General features: G+C 45.2%; 2 protein-coding genes across 9 annotated transcripts in view; one reads left to right on the forward strand and one right to left on the reverse strand.

The window, feature by feature from the left end:
- Positions 1-19662, reverse strand: part of LOC142567709 (uncharacterized) — a 210774-nt gene that overhangs the window by 158904 nt on the left and 32208 nt on the right. Inside the window, exon 1 of one of the 5 annotated variants that reach the window (XM_075677884.1) lies at positions 17757-17830. The exons of 3 other annotated variants lie outside the window; for them this stretch is intronic. The gene's annotated coding sequence lies outside the window, so the exon portion shown is untranslated. Of the gene's footprint in view, positions 1-16460; positions 16550-17756; positions 17831-19662 lie in introns of those variants that run through there. One more of the 5 variants, XM_075677882.1, reaches the window with a different exon arrangement.
- The window catches only part of LOC142567711 (methylthioribose-1-phosphate isomerase), a 121768-nt gene continuing 118843 nt past the window's right edge, over positions 16738-19662 (forward strand). For 2 of the 4 annotated variants that reach the window (XM_075677886.1, XM_075677888.1), the window contains exon 1: positions 16738-16871. The gene's annotated coding sequence lies outside the window, so the exon portion shown is untranslated. The remainder of the gene's footprint in view (positions 16872-19662) is intronic. The other 2 variants (XM_075677885.1, XM_075677891.1) reach the window with 1 other exon arrangement.

Here is a 19662-nt window from a genome sequence, read left to right on the forward strand (position 1 = left end):
ACAGGTGATTGCGGCGATGTCGTGTGGAAGGCCGTTCCAGTCCGGGACTGAGCGCGGAAAGAATGAAGATACGAATGTAGCAGTGCGCGTACGAGGCCGTGCAACTTGAAGGGGACGACCAATGCGGGGGAAATACGTGCCGGCGGATTGATGTAGGGCGGATGACGAAGTGAGCTGTAATAAAGTTTATGAAACAAGCACATACTAGTAATACGACGTCTACAAGCTAGAGATGTTAAACCTGCTTCTGCTTTTAATGATGATATACTAACGTTATATGAATAGCACGAATTTATGAATCTTGTGGCTCGACTTTGTACTGATTCTAGGGCAATGGTCAGATAATCTTGGTTAAGGCTCCAAATAGCAGAGGCGTATTCTAATTTAGGACGGACTAAAGCCCCTCCATCCACGCGCCACCGCCGCTTTCTGGTCGCGGAAACGTGTATGGAGGGGCTTTAGGACGGACAAGTGATTCGTAGGCAAGTAATTTTAGGTTTTGTGGTGCATGTCGTAGATGACGTTTTAAGAATCAAAGGGTTCTGTTAACGGATGATATGATTTTGTGACATGTGCGTTCCAGGTTAGATCATTGGACAATGTTACGCAGAGGTATTTGTAAGTGTGAGTTAATTCTACCGTCACGTGCGAGATTTTGTATGAGAAGAGATTACGTTCTCGGTTAAAAGACACGAGTTTACATTTATTGGGGTTTAGTTCCATGAGCCATTGGTTACACCAGTCTTGTACGCTGTTTAAGTCATTCTGGAGGGCGAGCTGATCAGAAGTGTTATTGATTGTGCGATAGATGACACAGTCATCGGCAAAAATACGGATGTTACAAGAGACATGCGTTGGTCGGTCATTAATGTATATTAAAAATAAAAGCGGGCCAAGGACTGATCCTTGCGGGACACCTGATGTTACGGGAAGAGGACTAGAGGCTTGATTATTAACGTAAACATACTGGGTGCGGTTAGCAAGGAATTCACTTATCCACTGTAAAATGTTACGATGAAGGTTTAACCATGAAAGTTTTAGTAGCAAGCGTTTGTGGGGTACTTTGTCAAACGCTTTCGCGAAGACCAGGAATATTGCATCAGTTTGAAGGTTACAGTCAAGGTTCATATGCAAGTCATGGATGAAAATAGCCAATTGTGTATCACAGGATAGGTTTTTACTGAAGCCATGTTGAGCAGGATGAAAAAAATTAATATAGTCAAGAAAGTTCTTTATGTGGGAATAAATGACATGTTCCATGATTTTGCACGGCGCACTTCTTAAAGAGAGGGGGCGGTAGTTAAGGGGCGATTCTTTGTTACCTGATTTAAAGACCGGAACAACCTTCCCCACCTTCCAATCGCTGGGAATGCTACCTGTGGAAAGTGATTGTGCAAAAAGTTTTGATAGATACGGTGCGGAAGCATGGCCAGTATTTTTGAGGAACTTGGGGGTGATTTCATCAGCACCCGCTGAAGATGACATCTTGATATTTTCTATAATACATATAATGACATGCGCAGAAAACATAATTGGAGGCATAGGCAAACTTAGGTTGGTAGTTGCGGTAGAAAGTGGCATATCAGTTTCGTGTGTGAAGACGGATGAGAAAGCGGTGTTGAAAATATTTGCACAGTGAATGTCACTGGTCATCTCGCCAAGTGGGTTAGCTATAGTCGGATACAACTTTAGAAAAAAGGGGGCGTTTACTCCTCCGAGGCGGAGGCACACGAGCATCCACCAATGGGCGCGCGCTCTGGACAAACATCATGAGCCAGACGGCCGGTACGCCGCCGACGGAGAAGATGGCCGCGCCCGCTTCGAAGAGGGCGAGGTCGCGTCAGCTGTGTGCTTCAGGCCCTCGTCAGAGTGAATTCCCGAACTGCTTGTGATGGTCTATAATGCCGGAAATATTACTGCGAGCTTGCGATGCGCCATTTGCACCGCGTGCATTTATTCTGAGCCGTGATCCGGCGAAGGAACATTGCAGCGAGCATCGCTGGCGCTGCGCTGCGCGTTGCCTGTAAACAGGATCCCGCGGCGACCGCTGCGAACACACATCCTGCGTGCTTGTTCCATGTTGTTTTATTTCGCTCCCGAGTGAAGTTACGGCGAGAAAGTTTTCCAAAGACTGCTGCCTACGGTTGCGGCGGGTGTGTTCCTATACTGTGTCGCTGCGTTTTTCGTCGGACGGGGTGAAATGATGGAGCAAAACCATTCTCAGGAGAAACTAGAAAAGTGCGTGCTGTGAAACTGCGAAAACACAAAACCAAAAAATATAAATTTTATGCTATTTAAAACCAAGAGTACTTATTTAAAACGATGAATGAAGCATTTTTGCACCTTCCTGCCTCGACCGTATTCTCACCCCAGGTTTGTAATGGTTGCCATAAATGCATTGTTTTATATAAGTACTTTTTCAATAACTGATTCATTTTAAGCTTGAGAAACGAGTAGTAGATACGCCGTGTACAAGTGAACAAGCGCAAAAGCGTTGCAGAGCTGCTCTTTCTACGTTTGTCATTTGCAATGAAGCTAAAGAGCATACGACGGGCAGCGTTTATTTTTCTGCCGCTATCCGGCATGTGCTGTAGCACATGAGAGCTCTAATAAACCGGTCATCAAAATGCAAAAGTCTTTATTTATACCGAGAATTACGCGTTTCAGGAGCACGATGTTTCGAGCGGGACTATTTTATTCGCGGAGGCAACGGGCGGTCGCGCTTCGGTCATCTGGGCGGGGCCTCCCCTTTTTTCTAAAGTTGTATCCCACTACTAGTGTGATGATCGGAGCCTGTTAAGGATTTAGTGCTTTCCAGAACTTCCTCGGGTTATTTGTTAGGATCTTGGGGAGGTCAGTTTGGAAAAAATCGCGTTTGGCATTACGGATAGATTGCAGGTATGTTGATTCGGCTGTGTAATATTTGTTCCAGGCGCATGCGCTTGGGTTGCGTTTTGCTGCACGAAAAAGTCTCTTCTTTTTGTTCTCGAGTGTCTTCAAGAGCTTTGAAAACCATGGTTTGTTGTGACTGGCACGAAATGTGATGTTGGGAATAAACTTCGCGGTGAGTTCGGCAATTTTAGTTTTGAAAGTAAGCCAATTATCCTCCAGTGATCGATAATCGAAACCCGTCTCAAAGTTTGGAAACGACGCCGCGAGGTGATTATTAATTTTTTCGTAATTCCCTCTGTCATAGGGGCGAATTGTTTTGCGGAAAGTGTGACGCGATTCAGGGGTGACGGTGAAAGTAGCGTGTAAAACTTTGTGGTCACTGATTTCGCGGAGGTAAGTAAGCGATGATAAACTTTCTGGGTGATTAGTTAGAATAAGGTCCAAGATGTTGGAGGATTCATGTGTGACTCGTATGGGTTCAGTTACTAACTGGGTGAGATTGAAATTCAAACAAAGGTCAACAAAGCTGGTTATTTCGGTTTTGCCTGTTGGTGTTAGGTTCAGCCAGTCAATGGAGGGTTAATTAAGATCACCAAAAAGAATAATGCGCGCGTTGAGATATTTGCCAGTTAATTGATTCAGACTATCGTTTAACTGTGAAGAAAAGATTAGATTACTGGAGGGAGGTCTGTAGCAGACGCCTAGTATGACGATTTGTGGTACAGAACGACAGATTACCCATAGTATTCCAAGCTCCGATTGGATGTTAATAACAGAACAAGGCAACAGCTGGTTAGTGGCAATAAGAACACCTCCTCCTCGTGAGCTCTTGCGGTCCTTGCGAAAAACGTTAAATTGCAGCAAATCAGCCAAAACTTCCGGATCGGTGACGTCGTCTGTCAGCCACGTTTCTGTTAGTACGAGTATGTTGCTGGCAGATGAAGAGACAAGATTACAAATGTGTTCACGCTTTGGGAGGAAGCTACGTATGTTGGTAAAGATAATAGAAAAAGAAAGATTTGGCAGTTTACCGCGAAGGCTTTTACAATGAAGACTAGTAGCGCGGCGATAAGTCGTATGCTAAAAAAAAAATTCATGTACAGATTGTGATGATTCGTCGAATGCATAACGTTTAGTACCGATGCACAAGGTCTTATAGCGCAAGGAAAATTTAGTGGCAGTAGCTTTGGCAAACTTTACAAGGTGCTTTCGCGCTTCTCAGACAGGGCGTGAAAAGTCCTCCCCTATGCTGTAATTGGTGCCTTTTAACTTACGGCCGTTTGAAAGAATCAGCTCCTTGGTTTTAAAAAATGTAAATTTGACTATTATGGGTCGAATGCTGTCAGGAGAATGGCGCCCGAGACGGTGAGCCCTTCCAATTTCTTTGGGGTCAATGGATAAGTCTAAGTGATCACGGCACAGGCGGAGGACTGTTTCTTCAGATTCTGGGTATGTTTCGGATGCATTCTCATCTTTAATGTTGTAAAGAAATTTAATTGTTATATCGTGAGCGATTTTCGGCATCATCCAAACGGGCTTCTATACCTCGGATTTCTTTGGCTGATTGGGTGGTGTTAGCGCAGATGGTATCCATGTCGGTGCGTAGGGTTACAACACCTTGATAATTAGCTTCCAGGCCGGATAATCTGTTACTCAGATCAGAAATAGCTTGTACTGTAGTTGTAAGTTGATTTTTAAGTCCTTGGACCTCGGCGATTAAATGTGATTGACCATCAGACAGTTTCTTTGTTGTTTAGTTTATTTGTTGGGCATTTTGGTAAACTGAAAGCATATCTAGCGCCAGCAAACAAGTACGGAAGGGAGACGTCGTCTCCCTTCCGTCCTTGTTTGCTGGCGCTAAATATGCTTTCAGCTTTTGTTCTTGTTATGGGTTATTAATTGCTGTTGCATTATTGTGTGATTCTGTTACTCAATTGAAGATGCCTAATCGCGATGTTACTTCTGTTCATGATAATCTTTTTGTGGTACTTTAATGTACAAAGCCACTGTTTTTCTTTATTTTTTATTCTCACTGCTTCTGAGCAAATGTATGGGAGGAGGGACCTTAGTCAGGCAGAGTTCATCTGCCTTTAGTCCTTTCAACCCAGGCAATGTATGCCTTAATAAACAAACTGAAACTGAAAGATTCGGCTGTTATTTTTCGGATGTAATTTATTGCCGCTTTTCCTTTCAGTCTGTTTTCATCTTCTTCTAGGATATGTGTATTGTTGACTTCCTGCCTAATAATTTTATGTGGTTCCAAAATATTCTAGGTGCGGCCTTGTTTTTCTCAAGTAATTCTGACAACCAACGTTCACTTTCACCTTTTAATTTTGCTTGCACCAGTATTTGAACCACAGACTTTTTCTGCCGGTACATTTCCCATTTACTGGCTACTTCATCCTGCGGCAACCGCGCCTTCTCTGCCTGCCTGTGCTCTCGAGATGCTTTCTGTCGTTCGGCGAACGCCTCTCGTATCTCCCTGTTCCACCAGCCTTTCGGTTTCTTTCTTCCTTTCCAACGAACATCTTGTTTCTCTTTCCGTATTTCTGTCGTTATTACACTTAGAAGCTCACCATATTCCCACCCCTTACTTGGCGACTTGCCAATTTCTTCCTCCACTCTAGCGACGATTTTGTTATTTCTTCAGCGTTCAAATTCATACTGGCCATTTCGCATTGCTTGCTCTCTTTCCCAACTACATATCTCATTTTCAAAATGATGCGTTTATGGTCACTCCCTATGCTGCTATACCCTTCATCAATGACCATTTTTTTCAACTTATCATTAATTTGTTCTGTCATCAGACCGTAATCAATGGTTGGTTGCTGGTTTCCCACTTCCCACGTGATCTCTCCTTCACACGTAGGCCCTGTATTCACAATAACGAGGTTATGTTGCTCACAAAGGTCTAGCATTTAATTCCCGTTGGTGTCGGTATAGCCATATAAATCCTCCATGTGGGCATTCATGTCACCTAATAGGATAATTTCAGCACCATTCCCAAAACCCTTAATATCAGCGCTTATGTATTCCGCTAACTCTTTATTCGTCTCTGTGCAATTATTTCCGGTCCACAAATATGTAACGCCCAGCGAAGTTTTTCCCCACTCATTGTACCTGATAACCAAAGATTCTCATGACATTTTGAATTTATTCTTTTCCATTTGGCTCCCTGATGGATGAGCATTCCGACTCCCCCTCCCTTTCTTTCCGACTTGGTTCTGTTGCACCATTCCCAAACATAATTCTCAATCACTGGCGGCTCTTATGTCTCTAAGGAGCCTTTCTGTCACCGCATACACTCCTATTTGTTCTCTATTTAACTGCTCCTCATTCTCTGCCCACTTTTCCTTCTTCTGTCGCCCTGCATGTTTATGTAGCCTATTGCATGGCGAGCTCTCTCTCCTCTTTTTTCTGTTATCGACGGCGATGCTCTTCTGAGGTTCCCCTAGGGGAACTTCTTCATTACTACCTACTCTGGCCTCCTGAACTCCCGTGGGACCCCTAAAAATGCAACAGTGCGACCAACAAGTCGCCAGCCCAGTTCTTGTACTTTGGCAGGGAAGAAGTTTGGGCATGTTGGTGGGATACATTCAGACTGGGATACATAGCGCAAGAAAATGACACAGGGACAAGCAGAACACAGCGCTCGTCCTGTGTTCTGCTTGTCCCTGCGTCATTTTTTGCGCTATGTATCCCAGTCTGAATGTATCCCACTTCTTGTACCTGCCTGTAATTGAAGTGTATCCTATCTCGTTTAAAACCTCCACACCTTCTCACTTCCCCGTTTACTTCGATAACCTCGAAGCCTCTCTCTCGGCTCATTTTGCATCCCAGGTAGCACACAAAGTCTTGAAAACGTCGTATTAAGGGATTCAACGTCTGAAACGGATTTTTGACCAAAATCGACGCATCAAAGACGTTCCAAACAAGATAGCTTAAAAACGAGGGGTGGATACGTTTTGATAACGTTGGAAGCCAGGCACCTTAAAAACGAGAGGTGAATACGTTTTGAAAACGACTCAAGGCGCCACCGCCACGCCACGGCGCGTCAGCCTCTTTAGCGGCTTCTACAATATTCAACAACCCATCAACGCGATTCAACCTTGCGCAAGGTGGCGATACCGTAGTCAAATCATGTGACCAAGGTGGCCACGTGATTCGTGATGCCGGACAGCCGGGCGAGCCGGGCATAGTCGCGTCGTCATGGCGTCGTCGCGTCACCGCACTCGCATTGCGCTGTGGTGAGTTTGCGGCTGTTCTGAATGTGCTGCCGCTGCCCTTTGCTATGTAAGTGTTGCAGTGTTTTGCTGTCAAGAAAACGATATTCTGTGATCAGTTTGGGTTGTGCGATATGTTTGTGTGGTTTTAATATGGAAATCAGTAGTGTTTTCAATTGTTATGTGACCAAGGCGGCCACGTTATTCGTGAAGCCGGGCATAGTTGCGTTATCGCACTCGCATGGCACTATGGTCTGTTTGCGACTGTTCTGAATGTGCTGCCGCTGCCCTTTGTCATGTAAGTGTTGCAGTGCTTTGCTGTCAAGAAAACGACATTCTGTGATTAGTTTGGGTTGTGCGATCTGTCTGAGCCGGGCATAATAGCGTTATCGCACTTGCATTGCGCTGTGGTATGATAGCGGCTGTTCTGAATGTGCTGCCGCTGCCCTTTGTCATGTAAGTGTTGCAGGGTTTTGCCGTCAAGAAAACGACGTTCTGTGATTAGTTTGGGTTGTGCGATATGTTTGTGTAGTTTAATTTGGAAATCAGTAGTGTTTTCCATTGGAGGGCGCGGAGTGGAGGGCACTAATCAGCTCTTCAAGTTTATTGTCATGTTATGTGAGGCGCCTTTTCACTGACGCTGTAATTAAGGCGTTAAGGGCAGTATAATGACGAAAGTTAGAGGGACGAAATCGTGCCTGTGTGTCCCTAGCGTCGGTATCGGCCGCTATGCGTGATCCTAACAAGAAAGCATTTTGCAGAATGCGAAGAAAGGCGGCAAAATTTCTGTCTCTGCGCACCTTGCCGATCTCCGCAATAGAGCCGTCATCGTGGTATTTTAGTCTCCCGTTTAGCAAGAGTGTTGCAGACAAGGGAACTGGTTCAAACAGGCTTTTTTTTAATGATTCAGTACTAGTGCGGTATCCCAAAAGGTGAGGTCAAGTGCTCGCCCTATTTTCTTCCCTCGCGCTTCAGTGCACTGACAGAATTTCGCGTGCACCATACCGTCCTTTTATCGTTTGCGCTTCAGGTTCTCGATTGTGTTTTCGCCCCCTTTACCCACGTGATGGGTATTTCATGGTCTTAGCGGGTACCACATGTGTCCATATGTTGTGTCCAATATATGAAACGGCCAAATTAGATTTTATTTGACGCCTCAAATGGTAGGAATGTATTGAGTGCCTTGTAGCTTTGTGCTTGTTATCAATTTTAATATTTGGCGAATGGATACAGCATGTACGCTGCATAACTCGCTTGTGGATACTGCATACGTGGCTCGAGTATGCCCTTGGTATAAAATAACTTGTATGCTTTACGTAGTACGATTGTTTGCAGTTTGGGACATATGTCGGAATGTACGGTGTGCACCCTTCGCGCTTTACGGCGGCCTGCCGAGTTCGTGCGGGTGCCATGTGTGCACATGGAGTTCGCGAAGCGCTCTCGCAGTTTTTTTTTTATATATATATATACATGTCTTCTGTTCGCGCGCTTCGCACAACAGGGCATGTTGCAGTTCTTTGTCCTTGTGCAACACATTTTCCTAGCGTACGTCTGTGCATTATTTGATACCGGTTTCACACGGGGCTCTTTTAGCCGCTATCCAATCCGTTACAGATCGAATTTCTCGGTCGTGATTGGCTCCTCTGCGCAAGCTACGAGAGTGAGCCAGTCGCATCGATAATTTCGATGCGGATCGGGCTTGATCGCGATCGAGAGTGGTCGTGTGACACCGGTTTTACACATGGCTCCCAAATAGGGAACACTTTAAGTTCAATGCTAGAGAGTGAAGAGCAAGTGCATATATATGCCAGTGGTGGTATGTGGGCAAGTCTTTCTGGTGAAGCCAATACTTGTGCATTCAAAACATTTCAATTACCAGCGTAGTGCATCAATGTGTCTACTTCGACAAAATGGAGCACTAGTGCAGATATCTGTGCATACCTGTCCAGGGCAGCAAGTATGTCTACATTGAAACCACTACCAGCATGTGCGGCAGTTCTATTTCCAGCAGCGGGACTGCACAATAATCGGTAGGGTGCTCTCAAGCTGTTTATCTATGAAGCTCTGCCTGGACTGTGTGCCAAATATTTTTGGACGTGAAAGTGGGGGTGAATTGGTAAACATCAGTGGAACTGTGCCTGGACTTTGTGGCAAATGTTTTTGGATGTGAAAGTGTGAGTGAACTGGCAAAGAATTTGCTCTGGGCTGCATGTGTTAAGCGTTTTTCTCATTCAGAGTGCTTTTTTTTACTTTAGGAAACTGAAGATGTGCGCAAAGTGTGACATGTCAGTGTGCTAATTAATGTATTAGCTGGTTTGCAAATTATTCATTGCAACTGTTTTTGCCAGAGAGGTACAACTTTGCCTCTTGTAAAGGGCTTTTTAGATAAAACACTTACTATTTATTATGACCAGAGTCCTTCCATGTTTTTTCTGGTCACGAAACTGCCGCCTCAGTTTCATATAGCGCCAGCGCCCGCCGCTAGAGGCGCAACCGTGCATGAGAGGGCATGCGAACGCCGCTACCGCTGTGGTTGTGTGTGGGGCAGCCTCGGTATTCTAGCTTTCTCAACTTCCTCAACGATCGCTTTAGTCTCACGTAACTATTTTTAACATTGAATATAATTAAATTACTGCCTGAGCATGTCTTCTGCGATGATATGAGCGCACGGGACGAAAAAAAAAGCCGCTCATAACATGGAGCTTGCGGCGGTCTCAGACCAAAAAGAAGAAAGATCTGGAATTTTAAGAGCCAGAACCGCGATACGATTATGAGGCACGCCGTAGTGGGGGACTCGGGATTAGTTTTGACCACCTGGGATCCTTTAAAATGCACCTAAATTTAAATAAACGGGTGTTTTGCATTTCGCCCCCGTCGAAGTGCGTCCGCTGTACACGGCCGGGCGGTCCCGGTCCGGATTTCTTCGTCATCGCCGTTCGCCTCAACGCTTCGGTGGGCTCCGCTTTTTAATATTTGCCTTAAATTAAACACCGCGCATTCGCAACAAAACGCCAGTGGTCCCACTTATCACCAGAGGAGTAAGCGCCAATTCTCCGTTGCGCATAGCGCCAGATTGTTCGCCGAGCACAGCTGTTCAGTTTCTGTTAAACTGTGGCATAGAAGGACTCTGTGGGCAGTATCTTATAACGAGATCAAAAGAATGAAATTGCTATTGCAAAGGGCTGCTACCGTAGAATACTTAATGACAAAGAAAAGGGAACTGAGCTGCTCCATGCGCTTAAGATTTCTTGCAAATCGATGTCATTTCTGAATAAGATTTAGGTAGAATTAATGCAAGACGAACTTCGCTACTAAATGTCTTCCTAGACAATCACATGTAAGAAGACAGGACAGACAGACCTGTCCTGTCTTCTTACATGTGATTGTCTAGAAAGCGCAACCAATGTTTCCTATTACAATGAACCAACTTGCCCAACAACGCATCCTGCTAAATGCCTTCGGTGCGGCTTTTAACAACGGATTAAGGCGAACCTGAAGTGTTAGGACCTGCACAGTTGAAACTAGCTGTAATTAGGCAATTGCCTTAGCAAGCAGTCGTTTAGAAGCGTCAGTAAGCCCAGCACTTCACTGCTCGTGGTTTCGACGCAGAAACGACGAGACTAGGTATTTTGGTTCTTAATTCGCAACTATTTACAATATGTTAAAATGTTGCAATCACCGGTCCTGATATTCTTATCATGGTCGAAAAATGAAAAAAAAAACTTTATAATTCGATTAAGAAAATAAATAAAACGTGTTGGTGCAAAAACAAAATACAAGCACGATCATTTATTTATCATGTAAAATAAGCGGAGCGAAATACAGATAGCACGGAGGCGTCCGGTCACAAATGGTCCACCATTCACAATGCAAGAAGTTTGTTAAAAGCATGACACTGATATAATACGCATAAAGAAATAAGATCAAACGTGAGAGGTATGCATTGGGAGGCAGGAAACAAACACCAGCAAACGAATGGCAATAAGTACAGAATGCATAGTCGATTGTTTCTATAAACAAGAAAGTGTAAAGCATAAGCATTTCATAACACACGGCTAAAGAACTCTCAAACGAACACAAGTAGCCACATCACAAATACAGCAATTTTTTTAAATGGCTTGTTAGAGATACCATCTTTCTACTTCTTCAGCTGTTACTTAAACATGCAGACAAAACTTGCTCAGCAAATCACAATACAAATGTAGCTAACAGTGTGCTAATAACCTTCTTACTCATAGCAGCTTATAGACTTAAAAGTACGTGCAATTGAAGAATTGTAGCCCATCATTAGCCAAGACTAAAGGACAATGGAAAATAAAACAATGCATATTATTCTGTTTTAACACTTGCATTTAAAGGAATTCTAATGCTATACCTTTCATAGATGGTCGGGGTAAGGGCGCTATTGCTGTGAACTACTCTATCCTGGTATAACACAAATTGAGGTTGCAACAAAGCATAAAGCAAATGTGTTCAGCGTCGGCTTCTCACGCTCCAGGGACACGTCGTCGCCGTTGATGTTGAAATTGTACGCAGTGACGATGTCCGAGCAAAGTGTTTCGCGCACACACGTGTATACTTCGATTCGAAATTAAAACCGCCACTTTCCTGCCGCGGTATGGCCCGCTTCCATTTCTCGCGCTGCTCCTTGTTATTAGGTAAACAGAACAACGACACCTTTTCGGTCGTGCCCTTGTAGCCGGAACGGCACCCAGGCACGCAACACGTGTTCGGCATCGTTGTCCCACCCCACCACTTCAACCAAACAGCCCAACACTCGAAAAATAGCACAGCACATGCACAGAACGTTCCCGAAAAGTCAGCTCGCCTCGCACTGCGCACGCATTTCGGTACGCGAACGATGCCCTCTGTGGCACAGTGGCGCCGCGTCGCGGCACCTTTGGGCAGCATATGAACCTCTCCCATAGCGTGACGGCGGAGTTTCGTGACCAGAAAAACATGGAAGGACTCTGTTATGACCATTGCTTCCTTTGTTACACAAATGCAGCTTCCAGTGCATTCCGGTTTATTTCCATGTTTATGTAAGTTTCTAATATCAGGCTTGCATATTCATTTCTCACGTTCTGGAGTGGCAAGATGCAGCATTACTGTCTCATCGTTCGCTGTACTACAGTAGTGTTCACTTGTTACACTGAATCCCCCGTTTAAGTATTCTGTACTAATTTCACTTTATTGCTTTTTTGTTGTATGGGTATTTTTTCTCGCCATTACCTTCTTTGATATATCCTAAAGGCAGTATTTCCAATTTTGCATTGTTCCCATTTTTTTATTTCTGTCACAGGATTGTTTTATGATGGTATGCGGTGGTATTTCTTTTTGTGCTCTTTTCAAGCTTCTAGCTGATTGGTAACATTGCTTGGAGGCAGTTACCATCCGATTCATACTCTTGCATTTTTCAGTCTACTTCTTCCATTCGCTCCGATGTCACTTCTGCATAACACTAGTCCATCTAATAGCACGTGCACTTTACTATGATAAATTAGACCCTTTAGTACAATCCAGGTTTTTCTGTTCATTTTTGTATGTGTACTTGGAATTTTGTTTATGTGCTAGTGAATGTTCACTTTCGAGTTCATTACGAATCCTTTCTGCGACTTTTGTCATTGTTGATGTACTTTTACTTCTATTTGCATTTCTCACACAGTTTGTTCGAACCTTGCATAAGCATTACATTTTAATAAAGTGTTTTTGCTTTGTCACAATGTTCTCATTTCATGCACTTTTGGCATGAAGGGCTTGGTCTGGCCACCTGCCAAGACGTGGCCATTTGTTCTTTGCAGGATGTCATTCCCATTGTGGTTGTAAGCACCGTAGCTTACTAAAGGCGGTATTAAGGATTTATTATTCCTAACAGGCTCATTTTCGTGCGACTTGGTAGAGGATGCGGCGGCCATGCGGGGAACAGTGCTTGGCACTGTGCCATGGCTCTTACAGTCAACACCGACGCTTCTACTCATCTGGGGCGCGATTGGAGATCGTTGTTCGAAACGCCCGATCAGTTTCACCTCACGCGATTGGCCTAGGCCGTGCCAACGGGTGCGGCTGACGACGTCTGCGCGGCATAGGCCAGTCGCGTGAGGCGAAACTAAACGCGTGTTTTGAACAACGATGTCTGATCGCGCCCGTCACCCGCGAAAATTAGCTTCAGATGATTGTAAACCTTTCAAGACCGCTTCTAGACCAGCTTTTTGATAACGTCCTAAAAACATTTAGAAATTGGTTACGAATAGTTTTGGCAAAGAGATTACTTGCGTCTTTCCCAATCCTATTTCTAGACCAGCTTTTCGAATACGTCTTGCAGACCTGTTCTAGATCGTCTCAAGAAAGTAATTAAGCCGGACATTAGCAGAGATATACGACGTTTTCCGGCCGAAGTTCTCTCATTCGTGTCTTCTTTAACCCGTTTTTATCGTCTTGGATAAACGCTACGAAAACGTTACGTATTTCTTTTGTGCTACCTGGGATATCGCCTCATTAGCAGCCACTACGGCTCTTTGTACGTGAATGTCACGCACAGGCACGTCCGGTACCGTGTACACCAAGATCTGCGCCTGAGGTGACAGCTGGCGCAAGTCATCCACCCCCTTCGCCAGGCGCTGGCATAGTCTTGTCCCTTTCCTGTTTAGGACGTCATTTAGCCCACCTGCTACTATGACAAGGTTGCGCACGTGGGCTTTTTCCGCGAGCTTTTCTTTTGCTCACTCCATGACAGAACCCAGTGTCCGCCCTGGAAATGTCCCTACCGCCACTCTTTTATCGCCTTTCACCCTCTCCACATTTGCTTCTGAGCATACAGCCAGGTTTTAGTCACGGCGATAATCATCCTTTCACTCTCTCTTACCTCTCCTTGCTGCCCTTTGTCCTTTTTCGCGTGATTCGGACTCGACAAGGGGCATTGTCCCCTGAACTCCTGCTTTTTCCGCGTGGCGGCCTCAAGGTAGGAGCCGCTCTTTCCAGCTAACTCTTCATCACGCTGCATGCATTCAGCGTACTTTGCTGAGACTCCCTCTTCTGTCGCGTCGGAGGTCTGCGTTGCATTGTCACACAGATTCTCGTTCACAATGGTGGCCCTGTTCAGTTTTTCCTCAGCTTCCTCAAGTCATTTTTTTTCAACTACCTTCCGTGCATCAGATTGCCTGTTTAGCTCATTTTTGAGCTGTTCCACCTGTTTGACAAGCTCTTCCTGGAAGGCCTCCTATTTTCTGCAGCCTAGTATCAACATCACAGTGTGTGCCGGTTGACTCGATTCCCTCTCCATACTCATCCGTCCCCTCATCTGCCTTGAGGGACCCCCCGCGAACTGCCTGCTTTCGCGGCTTTCTTGCGATTTATCGCACGGCGTTTTCTGATGCAAATGCTGTAATAATAATGCAGAGCACGTACCTTTTAGCAAAAACCGATACGCACAAGATACAAAGCTTCAAAATGTCGCAAAGCAACTCTCACCACTCTTTCAAAAGCAATGAATGTTGCGGAGACCCAAGATATGACACGCTCTCGCACGCGCCCACGCTCTCACTTTCCTACCAAAACACGCACAGTAAAACCACTAACAGCTATTAGTCATTTATCAGTAGTGTATTAGTAGTCAACTCAACTATTAGTAGTCTCGACTATTACTAATATCTATTAGTCTCTCTAATAACTCAACGTCAGATCCGGCTGCACGTGTTGAAGCACGTGGCGCGAAAGGGCGCTGTAACCATCCTGCCAAATTAAATGTACACGAAGCACACCCGAGCGCATGAAATACGAGAGACAAAAAAAGGGAAAAAGAAAACCACCCAATTACAATATAAAGGGAAAAAAACCGGCAAATCAAAAACAGAAGCAAGCTCAAAGCATGCACAAGAACGTATGATTTCGTCGCCGCCACGGAGCCCCGAAAAGCACGTCCATTCGCCACAAAATCTCAAGCCACCGCCGACTGCAGCGCCATCTGTTGCTGCAGCCTGGACTCATTACTGGCAAGAGTAAAAATAATGGTGCAACAGAGGACCTCCGGGATTGACAGTTGTGGTTGCCGCGGAGGTCATGCGTTACACCCGTGAGCAAAAGCCTACGGACCAGGGATTGCTCGATAAAGCTAACTTTCTCGTCTGTCTGTTAATGCAACTTGAAATTAAAGACTGCAGTTCAAACTTGGCATTACGAATTTTCTAGTGCACTCGTAAGTTTCCCCTTATGCGTGTTAATTACGAAGAAATTCTCTCTTTTCAGTGACCCCTTGGTCCGTATACTTTTGCTCACGGGTGTACGTTTGGAACTCGCCGATTGCTCGCTGTGGTTTTTTCTGCCGCGTTCGCACATCCTTTATGTGCACGGCAAGCGCTGGGTTTGCAAATGTACTTTGTGTGTGTGCATGTGTGTGTTTGTGCGCGCGCGCGTGCATTGATGTTCCTGCATAACGATCACAACAACTCCGGGCTGCTTCAGGTATTGCGCATTGAGAACATTGGCTGTATTACTGCCCTTAGGCGCCCTTTTACGAAGCGAAATATCTAAACGTTAGCGGCTGCATTCGTCACAGAGCAGTATTCTTTTTTTTTTCTTCAGTGAAACCTGGCGACCGCTTTTCTGGCTGATACAAAATTAAAGGAATCTCGTGCAACCGACCAGGCACAGTGGAGGTGCTCTTGCCGGGCTTTTCATCCTTGTGTATTTCGAAATACTAAACACATGCGTGCTTACCGAGCGGAACGAGCTCACGAGTGTGTTTTCTGCAACCGAAACGCTGAGCCATTGGCTGAGCAGACGATCAGGAACACTGCATGATCCGTCGTCGAAAACGTGGAAGCATAGACGGCGTTATTGATGTACCTTAACAGCTCGTATTATTTATTTTTTTGCATATTATAAGAATGTCAGTTCTGTTTTGAGAGCGTTTTAGTTTATAAATGCAGAAAGTGTTGCGTAACATGTTTAAATTTCGCGCGTTAAGCATGCCAGTCGACCGCAGCGCCTCACTGGTGGCGTCATCGCAGAAGCGCCCCCCCCCCCCCCCCCGTTTCTCCCATTGTTTTTCTGTACAAACGACGCACTGCCCCATTCCGTACACCATAACATAATCCATGGTTTCACAGTACATAACAGTACTAAATCATTCATTAAGTACATCACATTCTAGAAATACAAAGCCATTTGTGAACTCGAAATAATTTTGGTTTGTACAAAAGTGTTAAAAGTCGGAATCGAAACGAAGGTGAAGCGCTTTCAACAAATAAAGATCTGCAAGCACGGTCTGCTAGCGACATCGGCTGCATGCCGCTGTTCCGCTTCTGTGTGCAGTTGTGTTGGTTTTGCCACTGAATGGACTCCACTGACCGTTTTCGAGATGGTTCTGTGAAGTTATGCGTCGCAGCATCGGGCAGTGGTCCCAGCAGTGCAATCACGTTTGCAAGTGAGCGGGTTGTCGAGAAACAAGTACATTTCGAGCGCGGCTTGACGAAATCTGATTGCAGCTAACTGTGCGGGAACCGCAGTAGGGAAATGTGCTGCAAGGCGTTTGCCGTACGTTTATCAGAGGCAGCGTATATGTGGCTAGGCAGACCGGCGGATGCGTAGCGCCACCGCTATTCGCTGTGCTAGCAGTTTCCCGTCTCAAAGTTGGTGGCGCGTGTTGTCTTCTTTGTGGGCGCCCATTCACGATCGCAGTCCGCCGAGCAGATTGCGCCAAATCAGTGAGTGTCGTGTGGCAACCAACTGAACACGTTCGAGACATCGCTGTTTTGTTCGGTGAGTTTAGGTGGCCGGCTCTGCGGGAAATAAGGGCAACTGCATGTGCGGGGGTTCATGTGCACGCAGGACACATGGTGCGGGCGCGCCGCTTGCGCGTGTACGCGTGCTGCTGTATGCGCTGGTTGGCCGGCTCGTAGACGTTTACTGCGGACGCACTTCGCTGCAAATTACCAAACTGCAAATGCGGCACCGAGGAGGGCGTGTCAATAATGCTTCAGCCATGCGAGCGGCATTTGCGATGCTCCCGAGATAAATGACATACGCTTATTCTTGCATGATAACTTGCTGTTCAAGAGGTTTAACAATTAACTATCTATGCAGATAGGCTGGCCTCTGTCTTTTGTAACAGAAGGTGGTACGACTTTTCGGCGCATGATGAAAATCATTCTGGCAGAACAGAAGCATCAAGTAAAGGACAGTACCAGGCCAGAGCATGCTAGCCCAGGCCGACCTTTCTGCCTTTCTTATAAGTTCTCTCTCTCTCAAAAGCCTTAATTGTTAATAAAGTTTGCACAATTAAAGAAGAAAGAAAATGCAGACCCAACTCACAAGTTGGAATCTATGTGAGGTGATGCATTCACAATTGGTGGTACCTATTTGATGCTGTACAAAGACTGGTTTGGTTTTATTTAGTTTCGTGATTGATGAATGTTATGCGGGAACCGTAGCAAGACATGCCCATTCTGGAGGACTGGCCAAGAAGGGGCCCACACCCAATGCGACAGACTTGAGTGGCTAAATGAAAGAAAATAATGCAAATCAAGCAATCCATTAAATATATGTAATTAACTGTTCCATTTAAAAAATATTTTCTTTCGAGATGCCGGAGGGCCAACATTATATGTCCAGGTTTTACGTAGGAAGTTTGGTTGTTTTACTTACACAGAACAAAGGTGGGAATATTCTTGGTCAAACACAAATGGGTTATACAAGCCACTCCATGCCTTCCATTTCCTTTCTACTCTGCACATGTAGTTGTGTAACATTTGTATTTATACCTACATATATATAAGGTGAGATATCGGCCGACCCTACAGCAAAGCAAGCCCGGGAAAGTAGGTAAAGAGAGCTTCAGTTTAAACTTATGCAGAATCAACCTACATGTTGAAATCTTGAGAAGTGAATCATTAGTGAAGTGGTTAGATAAATGCCATGCAATTGATTATATTCTACACAGCATCTTGCCCCATAGCATTTGCCTGCACACCAGTGAAGATGGCAAAGCGCAGAGACCCCACCATGTGACAACTTATTATTGCTAGGACACTGCATGCAGGGTCAGCATGCTGACTAGAGCAAGTTATTAATGTAACAGAATGGACAACTAGGCTAGTTGGTTTACTTGCATCTTGAAACTGTAAAAGTGCACAAAGACGAGAACAAAGAGAGTGGACAGAACGAGGCATGACGAGTAATATATAGTTAGTAGTAGTAATTTTTTTCCGTGAGCACCACTTCTTTTATTCTCTCTTCCAGAGAAATTGATAGCTCATTGACAGCGAAGCAGATAATCCCTCCCCCCTGTCGTCCAGGCCTCCTCCACGAAAAAAACGTACGGCTGGCTGACACACAACCTTCCTCACATTCCTCCACCGACATTGAATAACACACCTTTCTTTTTAATTCTAAACTTTTGCCACTAACACACCCTAGGTCATTCCCTCGCCCACCCCGTTACCCCCTCTCCCCTTTAGAAAAACCCTACCTATATATACTGTGCTAAAGAAAGCATATGTCGCCTTGAAAAAGACAAGTCACTTGTCAAAACGTTGGCTCTTGGTTTTACCTGGTTCTCGTTTTGCTCCTTGTCTTGAATTTCCATCTCCTGCCTTCCCCGTGTTTTCCCTGGATTTATGCTAGAATTGGTGAGGTGGCCACAGCTAGCTAATGAGTATGAGTTGCTGGCAATATTTTTGTGATTCTGCCAGCAGAGGATAACAAAAATTGAAGAAAACGAAGATGTTAAGAATCCGTGAGGCGAGGGCTCGTGCCAGCAGCATCTTAGCAGTTCGATTAATAAACCGCATCTGACGGATTTAAGTCTCGGTTTTCAACATAGTTTTTGGTGCTGTGAAACCCGGAGAAGACTGGTGTCCTACACCGACAATGGATCAACTGCAATGCAGCAGATGTTTACTTTGAGCTGCTGCTACAAAACTCGTCTTGTCCACCACTGAAGCACTACAAGTTGAGCATGCTTCACTCTCCGACCTACAAGTTATTTGGATGATCTGCAGGTCAAAGACTCGGCACTTGCAGCGCTCAACAAGAAGACTGCCGACCTCAAACGATGGTGACGAGTATGAGGCGGAAGCCACTGAAGCTCTGGAGTACCACGGCAAGATTCACGACCCTATGAATAGGGTCTGCTTTTCTGAATTCTGCTGCAAGGCCCAAAGACAATGATACCCAGAGCATTGTGAGCAAATCCGTCACCCAAGGCACCTCCGCTCAAGCAAGTTCCCGAGCAGTGATACAAGTTTTCCTACCGAAACTACAGGCAGCCCTTTTCTCCAGTGAACTTTGTGAGTGGCAGGGCTTCTGAGAACATTTTGAGGCCACAATCCATAACAATCGCAAACTGTCCAACATAGAGTTTTTGTATTCAAGATCATACTTAAAGGGACACTAAAGGTTAATATTAAGTCAATGTGGACTGTTGAAACCTCGAAACGCTTGTTCCATGCGAAGCAGAGACTTATTTTAAGAGAAAATGCGTTCTGAAGCATCCATGTACCTCTAGCGCAGTTCAAATCGCCCACCCTTCAATCGAGGAGTGGTGCCGTCA

The sequence above is a fragment of the Dermacentor variabilis genome, unplaced genomic scaffold (assembly GCF_050947875.1).
Source record: "Dermacentor variabilis isolate Ectoservices unplaced genomic scaffold, ASM5094787v1 scaffold_14, whole genome shotgun sequence".
NCBI lineage: Eukaryota > Metazoa > Arthropoda > Arachnida > Ixodida > Ixodidae > Dermacentor > Dermacentor variabilis.